Source organism: Puma concolor, chromosome C2 (genome assembly GCF_028749965.1).
Source record: "Puma concolor isolate L17-30 chromosome C2, mPumCon1.1.hap2, whole genome shotgun sequence".
In the NCBI taxonomy this organism is placed as follows: domain Eukaryota; kingdom Metazoa; phylum Chordata; class Mammalia; order Carnivora; family Felidae; genus Puma; species Puma concolor.
The window spans coordinates 127,252,471-127,269,542 of record NC_141675.1 but is presented as its reverse complement, the minus strand read 5'-3'; the positions used below and the strand labels follow the sequence as shown (position 1 = coordinate 127,269,542).

Here is a 17,072-nt window from a genome sequence, read left to right as displayed (position 1 = left end):
ACTTAATGGATATTGTTTAATGCTTTTAACCACCAACCATAGCTATTTTGGGGGAAATATAATTAGGATTATAAGTTTTCCAATTCAAAAGAAAGGCCATTCTAAACCAACGTGAGCCCCATCGTTCCCCCTGGCAATGATGAGACGTACAGGGATTAAACAGATGGAATGTGTTATGAGATGCCCTTATTTATGACCAAAAGGCATCCTTATTTCCCTTGGGATGAAAGGTGAAGTTATTTTCCATGCTAACTCTTTGTCCTGAGGCATAGTCTATGAACTCTGCCACATTTCTGCTGAATTATATGATGGTTTTGAAATGTGAGTTGATGTTCCCTTGAGACTGTGCTTTAATCAAATTCATTTCAATAAAACAAGAAGAATCCTGAAATAACAAAATAAAATGACAATATTTTGTAGACAACAGAAAATCAAATGCATATGATAATACTTAGCAGATCCGTAAGATAAATTTATAGGTGAATGTAATTAGCCCCCCTCTGATAAAAATAGGTCTTTCCAACTTTCTTAAGAGGACTAGACCTACTGTCCAATGCATGGGACTTAACCCTTTATGGGTTGCACATTTAGATAATATATTAGTCGTACTGAGCTTCATTGTTTTAGATCTTTTGATACTTTGGCACCTATGTTAAGGCAATATTTTATTAAAATCACATGAATGACAATTTTATTTTACACAGCAAAAAGCAAAAGAAAACTGTTCTCAGTAATATGTAATTTAATTAAAACTTAGAAAGTAACTTCAAGTTTTTTCTATAAGGTTTATTTTTAGTGATAGTATTTAAGTTTAACCTTTTGTAGTATAAACCATATTCAATTAGGAAATTAAGTATTATATGGGAAATATGACTTAAAATACTCTAATAGCAACAGACACACAAAAGTAAGGCATGTAACTACCTTTTATGGGTTATTAGTAAGCATTTTTATAAGATCTCTCTGGTAATGCCTATGTTATTCTAATAAATCACACTGATAAAGGATCTTGGTTTAAAAAGTAATTGTTATAGATCTATGGTCAACTTTTACAATTCTCCATTTCTCACCTGTTTGTTTGCTTTTTAAAGCCTGTAACTAACATTTGATACTATTTCTGAAGCCTAATTCCAGACCTCCATGTTTATTATATCAGTATTTAAAAATTCCTTTTTTATTTCATCTCCTTGATTCCAGTTAAGGCAAAGAACAACCTTAGAACCATTAGAAATCCCCTTAAAGTTTGTATTTACAGTCAATAGAGTCGTGGGCAGTCAAGAGACCCAAACTCATTTTATCAGAAGTATATTTATTAAGTCTTTGCATTTTTGTACTTCTAAACTATTATCTACTTCTACTCATAGCAGGCAGTATATAAAATATTCCCCATATTCACTACCTCCTCATGTTTATGGGCTTGTATAATTCCTTCCCCTTGAATAACTTGCTTCCAATCAACTAAATATGGCAAGGTGGAGGTGCTGGAATGTCCATGGCTAGGTTTCAAAAGATTAGGACTTACATCTAGTCAAGACTCTTTTTATTTCCTTTTTGGTTTAAATGCTTGGTGAGGCAATCGGCCATGTTAGAGGACCCGTATATTAGTCAACAATAAACTAAGGCCCTCAGTCCGACATGCCTGCCAACAACTATGTGAGCTGACATAGAAATTGAGGCTTCAGATGAGACCCCAGTCCCAATAGACACTTGTCCATAGTGTCCATAGGAGACAAAGAAACAGAAGACCAACTAAATCATGCCTGAATCTCTGACCCCCAGAGAGTGTGAGGCAAATAAATGTGTTTAAGCCACTATGTTTTGGGGTAATTTGGTATGCACCAATAGATTAAAAAAAATACACTCCGTTAGACTTTATTTACTTTTGCATTCCCTGACAATCTGGAGTATTTCTACCATCCCACCCTGAGTTGGTAGAACCCTTTCAATATCTATCTTTACTCTTCTTCCTTGCTAACCCATATTCTAACTCTGCTTTGGTTATCATTACGTTATAAACTCTAGGAAGATGATTCTTTTGCGGTACCCTAGGACTGAATCTCTATTAACTTAAAACAATCACTCTAAACTTTTTTCCTTACCAGTGGCAAATGATTGGTGTGTGGCCCAATCTTTGCCAATGTAATCTGAGTGCAGATCTACTAGAGAGTTTATAGGAATGGTTTGCCAATACAGTGAAAAAGATACAGGGGAAGAAACACCTCTCTTCTTACTCATATATGCAGGTGATGTAGCCATCATGCAACCAGGAAGAGAGCTACTGATATTTTAAGAGTAGCAGAATAAAGATTGACGTGATACTTATGATGTGATGTTGTAATGTCACTAAATCCATCATCCTAGAATTACCCTGCCTCCAGTCTTTTATTTTATGTTGCACAATTAAGCTAATTTTATACGGGTCTTCTGTAACCTGCAGTTAAGAGCATCCTTACTGATACACTTGCTAAAATGTAGGATGTTTAACTGATAGTAAATATATGTAGTTTCTGCTCACGTCTCAGGACAGACTAGGAGTCTCCTTTTGCAGCAGTGATCACAATACAATCAAGCTCACATATAGAGATCTGTTTCATACACTTTTTTCTAAAAATAAAAATAAAAAATCGTACCTAGCACTATTTGATCTCAACCACAACCTGGAATTCAGGAACTTTCAGAGGATCTCACGCAATCAAATCAGGAATAAAAGCCTAAACTAAAACAAGAATCTAGCAAGCCTTTCTCTACTGGGCTCCTCATCTGAATTTCAGAGCACAATATGTGATGTGAAGACTATTTTATCAATTCTACAGATGGTACATAAGCTTTGCACAATTGCCATTCCAGGAGAGAAGTTAATTCATTATAGACGAGGGGTGCCTTCAGGCATTTGGACTTAAATCTCTCCTGGGACACCAGTTGTGAAAGGATGTTCTGGTTGCTAATCCCATGCTTCTTCAGCTACACTTGCTCCCTTCCCCCACCCCAACCAACCCTCCACATTGCCTATTTTTCTCCAACAAAACCTGAAACACCGGAACATTCCTGATCCGTCTATTCTCAGGATCAGACTTTAATAATATTCTTTAATCCAACCATCTTGCCCAAAAGTATCTTTTTGTAAGGATATCATATAGGGATTCTAGTGTATGTTATGATGTCGGACATATACAAAGGTTTTAATGAATGTTCAATATTGAAAGATGAGAAAAGGACAGCTTGCACATTAGCCCATTATAATTGTTCTTATGTATTGTAACTCTAAATTATTTTGTTGATAGGATATCTGGAAAAATGGCCTTTTGCAATATTTCATTCTATTTGTCAACATCAAGGCTTTGATGGTGTTTTTAATTAAACCAAATATATCTGTGCTCGTATTTCTTGCAAAGGGAAAATATATTTTTCAACTTATATTTAATCCTATGAGAATAAAGTGTACACGGGGAGTAAAATCCATACAGGGAATGTCTAAAACTAAAACTTCAGTACTTATGTTTATACGCAGGGAGGAAAAAAAAATGTCCTAATAAGGACATTGCAAATGCAAATTCAAAGAGCGCTTTGTGACACAATGTAAACTCTATCGCATAGTCTTAGGGTTGACTAATTGAATTGCCATTGATAAGATGTCACTTAAAGAGACATCTCTGCAGTGAAACATGAGTTTGCTGTAAATGACCTGTCATTAAAGCCATGGGTAATGTTCATGTCTAGACTGAATTAAAATGTACCTACTAGCAATGCGCTCAGGAGAAGTTAAACCGGTAAGGATGAGAAGAACTCAGTGTCCATGATCCGCCAGAGAATTATGCCTCAGGTGCTATGTTAATTTACTTGCTGGCAAACATTAATTGAAGCCAATCAATAAACCAGGTAGAAAAGCTGGGAATTGCAGCTACAATAATTGCCAACTACATCCAGGCATTTTTACATAAAATATGTGGAATATTAGTTTTAGGTTTTTAATTGTATCAATGAAGATAATATAACTAGTTTGTGTAATTTCCAAACAAAAAGGGATAATATTGAAACTGCAATTCAAAGATGTGGTTTTTCAACAGGGTTTTCCCAAGTGTCTCATATTTAGCCAGGAATCGCTTAGGTAGAATTCAACCAGTATACAATATTATTCATCAATGCCCACATATTTATTAAGTACCCACTTTGTAAAATGATGCCATAAGTGTTTCTCTATCTATGCTGGTTTTCAGTTATTTTGTTATTTAAAAAAAAAAAATCAACTATACAGACAGTTAAAATAATTTTCTACAACTTGTCTCCGTAGCAAGATATAAAAACCTTTTCCAGAAAATTTTACATATTTTAATCCTACACATTGGGGATTAATTAATCCTTTAAATTGGCCCCCTTTTTCTGCATATCTCAGTGGAGATATAAAACACCTACCATGATTCTTCCTACTAACATGCAATACACATGTCTTATTACAAAGAGAATAAACACATTTTCAAAACATATTTTAGAGAGAGCACATATTGCCTACAAAAAAATTAGTAATATATTTCTCTATAAAGCAAACATCCATTTACCGTAACATGCTTTTAGTTGTAAACATATTTTAGAATTGCTCAGACATTGCTGTGCTAGTATCTCTTTCACTGGCTTTAAAATTAAAAAGAATAATCACACCCCAAGTGCTTATCATCACCCTTATATACAGCTAATTGTAGGAGGATTCAGCTATGTCAGAAAGCAGACAATATACAATGCTAGGTTGTCAGTTAATAAGGAATACTTATACACCTAATATCAAAGCTTTGAAAATTCTAAATTATTTCCATCTATCTTCAGATCTGTATTTATTTTATTGTATCTTATTCTCTGGCCTTAATATTAACCTTTATTGTTAACTGAGGGGGATTAAAAAGGTGAAAAATTTCATTAAAAAGTTGAAAAATTTATAAACCAAGAATGACAAGCTGATTATTTAAAAAGAAGCCAAATTTTAATATTTTAAAACATAGCAAAATTATATTATCTCTAAAATATGACTATTTCCTCATTTTGGTGAAACAAAAAAATATATATATAATTTTATGTATTTTATATAATCATTTCTCTTACCTAATTTCAATAGCATAAGCCTTTAAAAACAACTCAGTTTTAGTCACTTGCAATTGTTTCTGGTTAAAAATCATGATTTGGCTGATTTTGTTTTTCAAATTCTACATTAAGACATTTGGTGAAATCTTTACATAGCAAGTTTTCTTCCAATAAAGGACCATAATTTGGCATGATCTCCTTTATTTCTGACTGAAAAGCTTCATAAATTATATAAGAGTACTACGAAAATGTCATCTGTTATTTTTTTTTATTTATCAAATTGGGTAAAATACACAAGAAATACATCATCACATGATGGCGATATGAAAACTAAACTATTTCATGCATTAGCTATATTTCCAATTTACATCACACTTCTTGCATGATCTATTTTATTTGGGATGTTGAAATTTAATTTTTAATCAAATATTGCTCTTAGTTTTCAATCGTTGTGTTTATTGTTATGTTATTTCTGAATTTTTTTTTATCAATTCTTAAAGAAATATCACTATTTTGCTTTTTTGTTACAACTACTTTTTAACAGAGAGTCAGATTGCTCTCTCTATCCACTGTATAATTCTAACAGCACTGCTTGGCCTAGCTCTAAGGGATTAAGTCAACTTGTAGCTGAGGGAAAGGTAGAGGTTATGAATGGGGGCCTGTGCATCAAAGCCCACACTCTGACATGCAATTTCCTGGCTGAAATGAGCTCTTCATGAATTAGAGTGTATGGAAATTCCTATAAAGCTAATTAAAATTCCCATATGAGGTAAAAGGGCACAATTTAGACTTGTTAATACATGTCTCTTTGAGAAAAACAGTCCTGCTTAGAAAAAAAAAAAAAAAAAATGCCTTATTAGTTTGATGTTGACCACTTCCAATCTTTGAAGAACAGTATTTCAATAAATGAGAAAGAATTCAGAAGGCTAGTTTATATTTATATCCATATATATTCTCTGTATTTCTCTCATTTCCCATTGCCCAAAGTTTTTGCTCATAATTTGCTTTTCATTTTGCATTGCCTCCTTGTTGAATATGTCAAGTTTTATTATGAGAGAAAGACATTGCGAGGAAGAAACTATATGCACAAACCGTCTGCCACTGGGAAAGAAAGGTTGGCATTTGGCTGTCTGCTAACTAATTAAATGTCACTGAGTCCAGAGGCTAAATATGCATCAGTTGATGATTTGGTAGATTTTACTGCTGCATATGTAGATTTAATTATAGTGATTGAAATTAATAAAGTGGCAGTACCTCCCAGAAACATATTTTATGACCCATGATTTCTCTATGAAAGAGCTTGCTAACCATTGCCCTTTACATAATGTTATACTTTGCTACATTCATTAGAGAGACAATTAGATAGCAAATTAACAAGCATTCACCTGTGTATTATCCACATTGATGATTCTCTAGTTGATCCAAAGTTAATATTTTTGTTCCTTCACCCAGTAGGTATCAAGTATCCTCCCTGAACTATCATGGTTCTGAGAACTCTCCCTAATATATAGTCTGTCTATCTATCTATAGATATATATTATCATAAACACTATAATCTGGGAAATTTTATACTTCTTCCTCCAGGGTATATATAAACATAGGTGTTTTCTTACACTCATATTACCTAAATGAGGGAAAGAGAGATAGGATTCAAAGAATATCCCCTTCTCAATTATCTTTGCTGTTTTAATCTTCTATTAGAAGCGATAATCCAGAATTAATAACAGAGGACACTCCCTTTGCCAAAAGCAGATACATTCTTCCGATGTAATTCTACTGTCACTCATTTATTCATTGTAATGCAACAAAACAGTGATGTCTATAATCAAAACCAGTGATTACCCATAAACTATTCATATTTGAATTTGGTGTTCATTTTGTGATCTCTACAAGGCAAGCTTTACTCCCCTATTCCCCACCACCTGTACCCCAATATAGTCAATAGGGAAATTTAACCTAGAATTAATAGATTGGTATAAAAAGAGCTAATAGGTAGATATATTCGATCTGAGAATGCTTTCTTCAACACACACTTAATTTCCTTACAGTGAACAGAAATGAGCAAATCTCTAACATCTGGCAGAAACATGTATCAAAAGCTCTGTCCTTCAAAACACTGGCAATTAAAACTATGATTTGTAGTCACTGTGGACATGTCCGTTTTCTATATTCAAGTTAGGTCACTTCCTCTTCCTCTTTTGACAGTCAGAAAACATGCTACACTAGTGACCTTTAAAATAACAGTGATGTTCCTTTTGTGTATTTTTCCGTCTTCACTATGTCTTTGTCTTTTGTGAGGTGAAATTGTGATATCAGATATTAATGAAAGAAATATTTTAACAAGTGTGTGGGAGGGGCAATTAACAGTGTTTAAATGCCTATGATTTCTGCTATTCTACAATCAGATGCCTAGAAAAATACAAGGCAATTAATGTTATTTTAAAGGGATCTTCCTCTTTTGCAACAAAAGGTATGCATCAGCCTCATGTGTAAGGCATGTAAAATAGGTCCCTGGGCTCATTAGACCTACTAACTCAAATTCTCTGGGGCTTGGAAAAGCTCTGGGTATTGAAATTTTAAAAAGCCTGCCTAGGTGATCTGGATGCTGACCCCTGGTTAGAAGCCATTGTAGTAAAGGGGAGATGAAGCAAATAAAATTAGCCAACACATTCCATCCTGAAGCATCCCAGTCACTGCAAAGTCTGTAACCCCTACCACTTTCAAAAAACAAAGCAAGCAAAAACAAAACAAAACAAAAACCCATTAAAACCATTACATATCCAGTAGGTATAAATATTAGCCAGACCTGTTCTGCAGCCTACACTGGTGTACAAATTTTCCAAACTGTTATATGAGAATGTAATGGAGATGGAGAACCTACCACATCCAAATGACCTAGCAATTACCATTTCCGCCTACAGGGTTTCTGGTGTGTATGTTGTTAATAAAATTCAGCTTTGGCAATGTATAAAATATAATCGTTCAGCTGTTTTGAAAGCAAATATGAAGATGAAACAAAATGTTTTTAATCCTAGGAAATTCCTCAGGAAACAGGAGTAAAGAGAAATCAAGACAAACATTTAAAATTCGAGACCACATCAGCTATTCACATATAAATACTATATATATTTAAAAATTACACAGAATTCCGTTGACAAAAATAGAGATGTCAATATTATTTAAAATGGCTACTTTCAAGAAATGGTTATTCTGCGATAAGGAAATGAAACTCTTCCTCAAATACAAAGAACCGGGTCAAAGGAGGTCCCCATGTATATGTGCATGGGTTCACACACACCAGGAAAGGTTTTCATATAAATATTCTGCAACAACTGCACACACCCTTCCAAACCTCTACTTTGTCTCCCATCTCATCTAAACACGCCGCAAGGGTTTTCTACTCTTATGGTCTATGGGTCACAGATCCAAATCTGTCTCCATCTTCTCTGCTCCCGTCTATGGTCAAGAACTTTACTTAAAATTCAACAGCCACTTTTGCTCGAATTTTTGGTCTTATTTCACATTTCAGGAAGAGCTCACAAACTCGCTTTGACTTCAGTGACATTTCTCCGTATTTTCCTCTTACCTTTCTCCACTCAATTTAAAATTCTAGACATCCCTGAAAAGCTGATATTCCTAAAGATCCTTTTTCATTAAGTTTATTTATTTTGAGAGAGACAGAGACAGCACAAGTTGGGGACCAGCATGGAGAAAGGGGGAGAGAGAGAGAGAGAGAGAGAGAGAGAGAGAGAGAGAGAGACAGAGACAGAGAGAGAGTCTCTAGCAGGCTTCACGATGCCGGCATGGAACCCAATGCAAGGCTTGAACTCACCTGTGAGATGATGACCTGAAGCAGAAACCAAGAGTCGGATGCTTAACCCACTAAGCCACCCAGGTGCCTCCGAAAGATCTTTTCCTAGGCCTCTTCTTTTTTTCTGTTTTTCAGTTTACATGGTGCTCCTGAGCTAGAGTTTCCATTTTCATGGTTTATATGGCTACATCGATACTGAAGACCCCTAGTCTGTGCCTCTTTCCCATATCTCCATGACGAGCTTCAAGCCCACTATCCACTGGACACCACTATTTCCAGAAACCAAACCATCATTTGCACCAGCCTACCATCCCCCCCCCAAATAATTAAAGAACAAACCAAAAGATTTGTGTGCCCTATTTCATGAATGGCATCTTCCATGAAGCCACTCTACTCAGACACCAGAATATCATTTTTCCCCAACTCCAATCCAATCAATCTGTGAGAACTACAATTTCTACTTCCTAAAACTCGGAACGATTTTACAATCTCCACCTCCTTCCACCACCACCTCATTTAGACTACCATTATCTGCCCAAATTACTGCAAGAACCCAATTATCTCCTTATCATCTACATTTAGACCATACCTTTAACCCTCCATTTAGAAAAACTTCCTCCTACGCAAATAGAATCTTATTTCCACTACATTTAGCCTTGCATTTGGAAAAACCTTTAACCTGACAATTAGAAACACATTCTCTTATGCAAACATAATCTTACTTCTGCTACTATTAAGATGTCCTTGGGGCGCCTGGGTGGCGCAGTCGGTTAAGCGTCCGACTTCAGCCAGGTCACGATCTCGCGGTCCGTGAGTTTGAGCCCCGCGTCAGGCTCTGGGCTGATGGCTCAGAGCCTGGAGCCTGTTTCTGATTCTGTGTCTCCCTCTCTCTCTGCCCCTCCCCCATTCATGCTCTGTCTCTCTCTGTCCCAAAAAATAAATAAACGTTGAAAAAAAAATTAAAAAAAAAAAAAAGATGTCCTTGTCAAGGGAGAAGCATGATAAAATTTTTCCTGAGAGGCCCAATACTTAGTCACCTTGATGAATTCTCCAAAAACTCATTGCTTCTCAGCCTAACTTCACCACATCCACCCCCTCCCCCTCACTTTTCACCTCCCTCACTTTTCACCTCCCTTCCCTCATTTACCCACCCATAGAAGCACTCCTTGCTGAAGGTGGGCTGAACTGGATTCAAATCCTGAAGTGTACTTTGTTCTTTCTCAACTCCAAACCATTTCCTTCTGCACTCCCCTGGCTGGTTCCCTCCTTCCCATCATCCTCTTCACTTGAGTCTTCCAGACGGCCTCTTTAACCAATCCCAATCATGGCATAGGAATGGTTTCACAGATACAATCATTTTCTTTATATTACCCCATTATGTTATCAATCACACCACGTTGGGTTGTCTGTTTATTTTCTGTATTTTCCATTTTTTGCATATTCCCCCTGACAGCAGAATCCATAACTATATTATTCTCACCTGTGCCCAATTCCCAGGTTCCCCTTGCCCCCCACAGCACTGTTTTGCCTAATCACCTTGTGGTCAGAGCTCCCATCATCACCTTCATTTAGTCCTTCTTCTATTTTATTTATTTATATTTATTTATTTTTAAATGTTTTATTTATTTTTGAGACAGAGAGAGACAGAGCACGAGCAGGGGAGGGGCAGACAGAGAGGGAGACACAGAATCCGAAGCAGGCTCCAGGCTCCGAGCCGTCAGCACAGAGCCCGACGCGGGGCTCGAACCCACAAACTGTGAGATCATGACCTGAGCCGAAGTTGGACGCTTAACCAACTGAGCCACCCAGGCGCCCCATATTTTATTTTTTTAAAAACAACTTTATTCTGACTCCCTCTTCTTAGTTTATAAACATACGCATCTCTCTCATTAAAAAAACATAGAAACCAAACATAACAAAACACATACAACCAACCTGCCAAGCTTCTGTACCACCAACCTGCGAAGCTTCATGAACATTTTTAAGGCACTGGTTATCTGTTTTTTTTGTTGCTGTTGTTTTACACGAAATATTTGTCTGGCTGTAATTTTACTTCCACCTTCTTTCCAACACTGAAACACTTTGCGAAAAGTCACAAATTGTCATTGCCAAATGCAGTGAGCATTTATACGTGGTACCTGGGCTGTCATCCCTGAACCTCTTTCCTTAGACAGTACTGAGAGGCTCCACGGGATTCCTGATTGCCTACATATATCCCAGAAGAGAGCTTAGTAAAAAACAAACAGACAAATCTCTCGCTCTAAATCAGCACTTGTCAAATTTTAAAGTTAATACACATCACCTGGGGCCTTGTTGCTATGTAGCCATGACTTCAACAGGTCTGGGGTGGGGCCTAAGACTCTGCCCTTCTAGCAGACTCCCATGCCAGGGCCGCTGGTCTGTGGTCCTCACTAGGACCAGCAAGTCTCTGCAGTCACGAATAACTCGGCAACTTTAAACTCACACCCTTGGAGACTGATTTAATTGGCCTGGGTGCAACCTGGTTTCCGGGACTTTTCGGCGTTCCCCAGGTGAATCTGATATGCAGCAACACTTGAAAACCACGGGTCTCAGTCACAACCTCTTCCTCCACGAAAGTCCTGCTAATCATGCACGATAGACTTTGTGTATTATGTGTGACCTAATGCGCAGATAGCCCTTATTCCTCAAAAAAGCAAAAGTGTATGGATCCACACCATCGGCGTCACCTGGAAAACTTGTATTTTTCACAAGAACCTTTCCTCCTTACTGGATTAAAGAAAATACATTTATGTTTTCATAATTGTTTTTATTGAGATAACTGACAGATACCATTGTGTTAGTTTTAGGTGTACAAAATAATGGTTTGATACATGTATATATTCCAAAATTATTACCACAGTAAGTTTAGGTAACATGCATCATCACACATAGTTACAGGTTTGTATGTTGAGAACATTTAAGATCTACTCTTAGCAACCTTCAAATATACAATACAGTATTGTTAACTATAGTCACGATGCTGCACATTATATCACCAGGATCTTCTTTTTTATTAATTTTATAACTAGAAGTATTTAGATATGTGTTTGAAAAATTTCAGAGTATTAGGCTAGAAGGTAGTAACTTCAGTGGCCTAATAAGTCATTCTTTTATTAGCTTCATCTAGAATATGTCTGTTAGATAGACACTAAACATGAGCAGTAGAAGGACCACCTGGAGGCAGAGTCCTTGAGGGGGGTAATGAGGAGCTGGAGGCAAGTAAGTTGATAAATAGGCTACACATTAGAAGCAGGGATGGGGTGGGTGGAGGGAGTGCCAGCTGCACACAACATCCTGACCTTGTGCCTTCTAAGACCTTGAGGCTGACAGACCAAGAGCCACAGGTGCGGAACATGCACTCTCCTCTTCCACCTCTGCTCCAGGGTAAACCCTAGGCTCATTATAATTCATTTGCATTGCGGGTACATCCCACCCAACCCGGTACACCCCACCCACCCCGTGCAGAAAGGCTGCCATTGTGTTCCCCTACAAACCTATAGGGTCAAACACTCCCCCTCCAAACCTGTGGGAGGAGTTTCCCACATGACTGGAAGCAGCCTCCATGAGATACTACCCCACTGCACCTCCCAGCTCCCCCCAGGGACACCCAATTATATCCAATCCCAAAACAACCCAGGGGTAGCTTCTGCCTTGAGGAACCTGCTTGCTCTCTCACCTTGAGAGTGGACTTTTGCTTTAATAAACTGCTTGGTGCTTTCTACTTTCCTTCTGGCTGTCTTTATTTCAGCAAGGATCCTTACATACTAAATCTTTTTTGTGGGGAGTCCAAGAATCCAGACCTCTATTCACACAACACAGGCTCTCCTACCAGTAACATCTTTTTGGTGCTGTGACTGGGATAGAGCTGCCTCTGGCTCTGCTTCTTTGCCTCTTCTAGAGGACAACAGTCTGAGCCTCCCCTTTCTTGGATGGCTCGCTTCTCCTCAACCACTTCAAACTTGGACTCCTGGCGGACCATCCGTCGCCTTCAAGGTATGTCATCCTAACCTCCTCAGTCAAAGAAGCCTGTGCCTTTGGGGGACTGTTTTAACTTGTCCTTACTTTGAGTCTCTTCTTTATTATTTCTGGGGACTACCAGTTTGCAAGATTCTCACTTCAGGATCCCAACTCTCCTGCTGGCCAAGGCCAATTGCTGGAAGGCCTCTATGTAACCTGTCTGGTTGTCAGAACTCTCCACATTTCTTTACTGTATCTGTGCCAGCTACCACCATCTTCACAATGGTCCTTTCTTCACTCACACCTCTGACCCCCAGCAGTCTGACCGTCTCCTTCTACCCTATCTTTTAACCTATCATACACAGCACCATAGGGTTTCCTAAGGCCCTCGCCACAGCCATTCTTGGACTTCTGTCAAAGTGTGTAAATGCCGTAAGAGAGCTTTTTTGCAGCTTCCCTCTTTTCCCCACTAGAAACTCCATCCTCTCTATGGTCCAATGCCTCTCCCAAGGCCAAAAGACCACCTGTGACCTAGAGGTGGCCTGAATGTGCTTGGATTCCACCAGTCGGGGACTCCACTCCAGCCCTGGAAATATCACCATAGGCCATGGGCCTTGGGCACAAAAACGCAGGAGAGAAGACAGAGTCCACCCAGACCCTCTCACGATGGCCTGAAACCATTGATAGAACTAAAGGCTGAATCCCTGAAGAACCCAGCACCCACTGGGTCCTAAGGAGTCCTCCTAGTTCAAAGGGAAAGAGACCCCTCTCCTTTTGACCCTATGAGCTTAGACCTCAGGACACCAAGCTCTCTAACTCTCATGTTGTGTCTTACAGGTGGGTAACCCAACCTCTACAATTCCCCCCAGTCCCCCCAATCCCAGCTCATTGGTCATTCTTAGAGCCTGAGACCGTAAAGAGGAAGACACTCACCTTCTGCATCACTGTATGACCCCAATGTAAGTTGGATGGTGGGGAGGTTTGGCCTTTACCTGGGAGCCTAACCCACAACACCAAACACCAGCTAGACCACTTTTGTAAATGCTTGGGGAAATCAAGTAAAATTTCCAATGGCCAAGCTTTAGTTGCATTGAGGGACATGAAGGATCTCTGCAAAACCTGTAAGGATCTTTGCAAAACCTGCAAAACCTGCTGTGGCTCTCCTTGCAGTTGTTAAAGGGGACCTCCAAAGAAGAGAACCTTACTCTGTCCTCGAGAAGGAAACTCAAAAGGCACTGGCACTACCCAAACCACCTTCTCTACCCTCTGTTCCTCCCTCTGCCCCTTCTCCTAGGCCAGCTGGGAGGACCTAGGATGGTCCAATTGGGAAAATACCCGGTCCTGGCTAGCATGACTGCTTCCGTTTCTGGGGCCCCCAATTTCCAGAATAGCCCTCCTTTCTTCAGGACCACCCCTATTTAATTTAATTGTAAAATTTGTGTTCTCCAGACTAGAAGCAGTAAAACTCCAAATGGTACTACACCAAGGCTACCAGACTGTCTCTATTCAAGCCACCTCCATCTAGATATGAGACCCCTGGATGGACATCATACCTGGGAATTCCTTCCACCTGATATACAGAAAGAATAGTTCTCTCTCATGCCCTCCTTCAGCGTAAAGCAGCCAGAGTGGTCTTTACGCCCTTTCCCAACAGGTTGGGTCCCTATTTCGTGAGGGAGGAATGTTAAGTAGAAAGAAGCTACATATGAGCGATGAAGGGAACACCCTGAGGCAGAGTCCCAAAGCCTTTGGGGGAGAATGATAGAGGCATGAGGTAGAGGCAAGGATAGGGATGAACAGTTTACACATTAGAAGTCTGGGGGCACAACCTCTTGACCTTGCGGCTTCCAAGACCTTGGGGCTGAAAGACCAAGAGCCTCAGGTTGCAGAGCATGTGCTCTCCTCTTCCACTTCTGCCCCAGGGTAACCCCTGGACTCATTACAATGCACTTGCATTGTGGGTGCCACCACCCCTCTTCCTCAGCCCTTGGAGAAAGGCTGCTATGGTGGTTCTGGGACAAACCATATAGGGTCAAAAACTCCCCCTTCCAACCTGTGGGAGGAGTCCTCCACACGACTGGAAGCAGCCTCCATTAGAGACCATCCCACTGTACCTCCTAGTTGCTCCCAGAGACACCCAGTAATATCCAAACCCAAAACAACCTACGGGCCACTTGCACCTTTCCAGAACCTGCCTGCTCTCCCACCGTGAGAGTGTACTTTTGCTTCAATTAACTGCTTTGTGCTTGCTACTTTCCTTCTGGCTGCCTTTATTCTGAACATGGATCTTCATGTGAATCTTTTCGTGGGGAATCCAAGAACTGAGACCTCCATTCATACAATACAGACTCTCCTACCAGTAACATGTCCAATGCATTAATGCAAATTATCCTTTTCCTTGTTACAATGCATGCTGATTCTTACTGAAATAGTCTGGAGGCAGTCTGATAGAGTGGAAGGCACATGAATGTTCAAGTCAGACAGACCTGAGTTCAAATTAATTGCTCTCCTCTGCTACTCTGTGAAAGTCACCCAACTCCTGCACATAACTTTCCTTTTAAGTTTGAAGTAAATAGATCTCTCGGGGAAGTCACTGTTGTGGATTTAAATGAGACTTTTTGTTAAAATGCCTGACACTTAATGGAAGGCCCATAGATCCATTCCGGTGTTTATTTATCCAAAAGTATTTATCGAGCACTTAATATTATACCTAAGAAAATATAGAAGTTAAAAAGAAAAACAAATAGATTTAGTTTTCTATTGAGCTCCCATTCTAGAGGGGGTGTGTGTGTGTGTGTGTGTGTGTGTGTGTGTATGATAAAGTAAGTAAATGGGATAGACAATGCCCAACAGAGTGATAAGCTACTTAACAATCAGTAAAGCCCTCTTTGTGACCTAAATAACAGGGGGAAAAATCACTCCTATGAGAATGTGGAGAGAAGTAGAGCTCAGAGCAACCACAAAGACTGAGACCTGAGTGAATGCAGTGTGTGTCCCAGGGACAGAGAGCAGGATACTGAGGCCGACACACAGCAAATGAAAGGAAAACAAGGTGAGTTGAATGAGGGTGCAGGGTTAGGAAAGGCCCACATCATTTGGGGTCTCAGTGAAAATGCCAAGGAGTTTGTATTCTATGCTAATTGCCAAGGGGAGACGTAGGAATTTTCAGTTAAGATGTAATCTTGTTTTCATGATTAAGAAATTGTTCTGGCTGCTGGGAGAAAAACCGATAATAGTGAGGAGAAGCTGAAATGGAAACACCAGGACCAGTGATGAGGTTATGACTTACAGCAACACAAGCGAGAGATGGTGATAGCTTAGACAAAGAAAACATCGTAACTTCCAATGTCTGTCATTCATTCCGTCCTCCCTGGGTGCACCTCCTCAAAATGTCAAATGCCTCACTGTCCAACAGTCAGTTGGCAATGGTAATGATGTTCCACATTGCTCTCCTCTTGGAGTCATCCAAGTTTCCATCCCATTATCTAGTTATAAGAAACTGCCCTAAAGAAAGACCTACAGATATTCATGCACTAGTCAGTGACAGATGATTTGAATTGAACTCCAAAGTTTTCCTTAAATATATAGTTCAGTCTCTGGGCCTCAGCAGACACTAAGTGAGTGTCAACGTCCCCCAATTAATTAATTTCATTCACAAGTAATGTGGAGAGTTGTTTAAGTAAGGTGTCATTGTTGGCTGAATATATTTCAATTGTTTTCTCTGCTTCCAGTCTCCAAAACTCCGGGTTTTCATTCAAAACCATTTCTTAATTTGCTATTATATCCAGGTACCAAACTAAATACTAGGGAAAACTCAGTGACCAAGATAACATAATACATGGTTATCTTCACAGATCTTACTGTTTACTAAGAGAATACACCCAAAATATCTCAGGTTGTAGACAATCTCAACAGAGGTCAGTAGGGGGCACACATAATGTTTTAGGAGCATATATGACATTTTGAAGTTTAGGGAAAGCTTCCCAGAGAAAGACAGATTCTAATTCTGAAGTAAATAAATAGGGCACAAAGAAAGCAAAAAATACTAGGGGTGTCTGGGTGGCTCAGTCTGTTAAGCATCGGACTTCAGCTCAGGTCATGATCTCACAATTCATGAGTTTGAGCTCTACTTTGGGCTCTGAGCTGACAGCTCAAAGCCTGGAGTCTGCTTCAGATTCTGTGTCTCCCTCTCTCTCTGCCCCTCCCCTACTCATGC

At 39.3% G+C, this 17,072-nt stretch overlaps 1 protein-coding gene across 5 annotated transcripts in view; it reads right to left on the bottom strand.

Moving 5' to 3' along the window:
• The window catches only part of ROBO1 (roundabout guidance receptor 1), a 1,149,709-nt gene that overhangs the window by 1,101,933 nt on the left and 30,704 nt on the right, over nt 1-17,072 (bottom strand). The gene's annotated exons all lie outside the window — the stretch shown is intronic.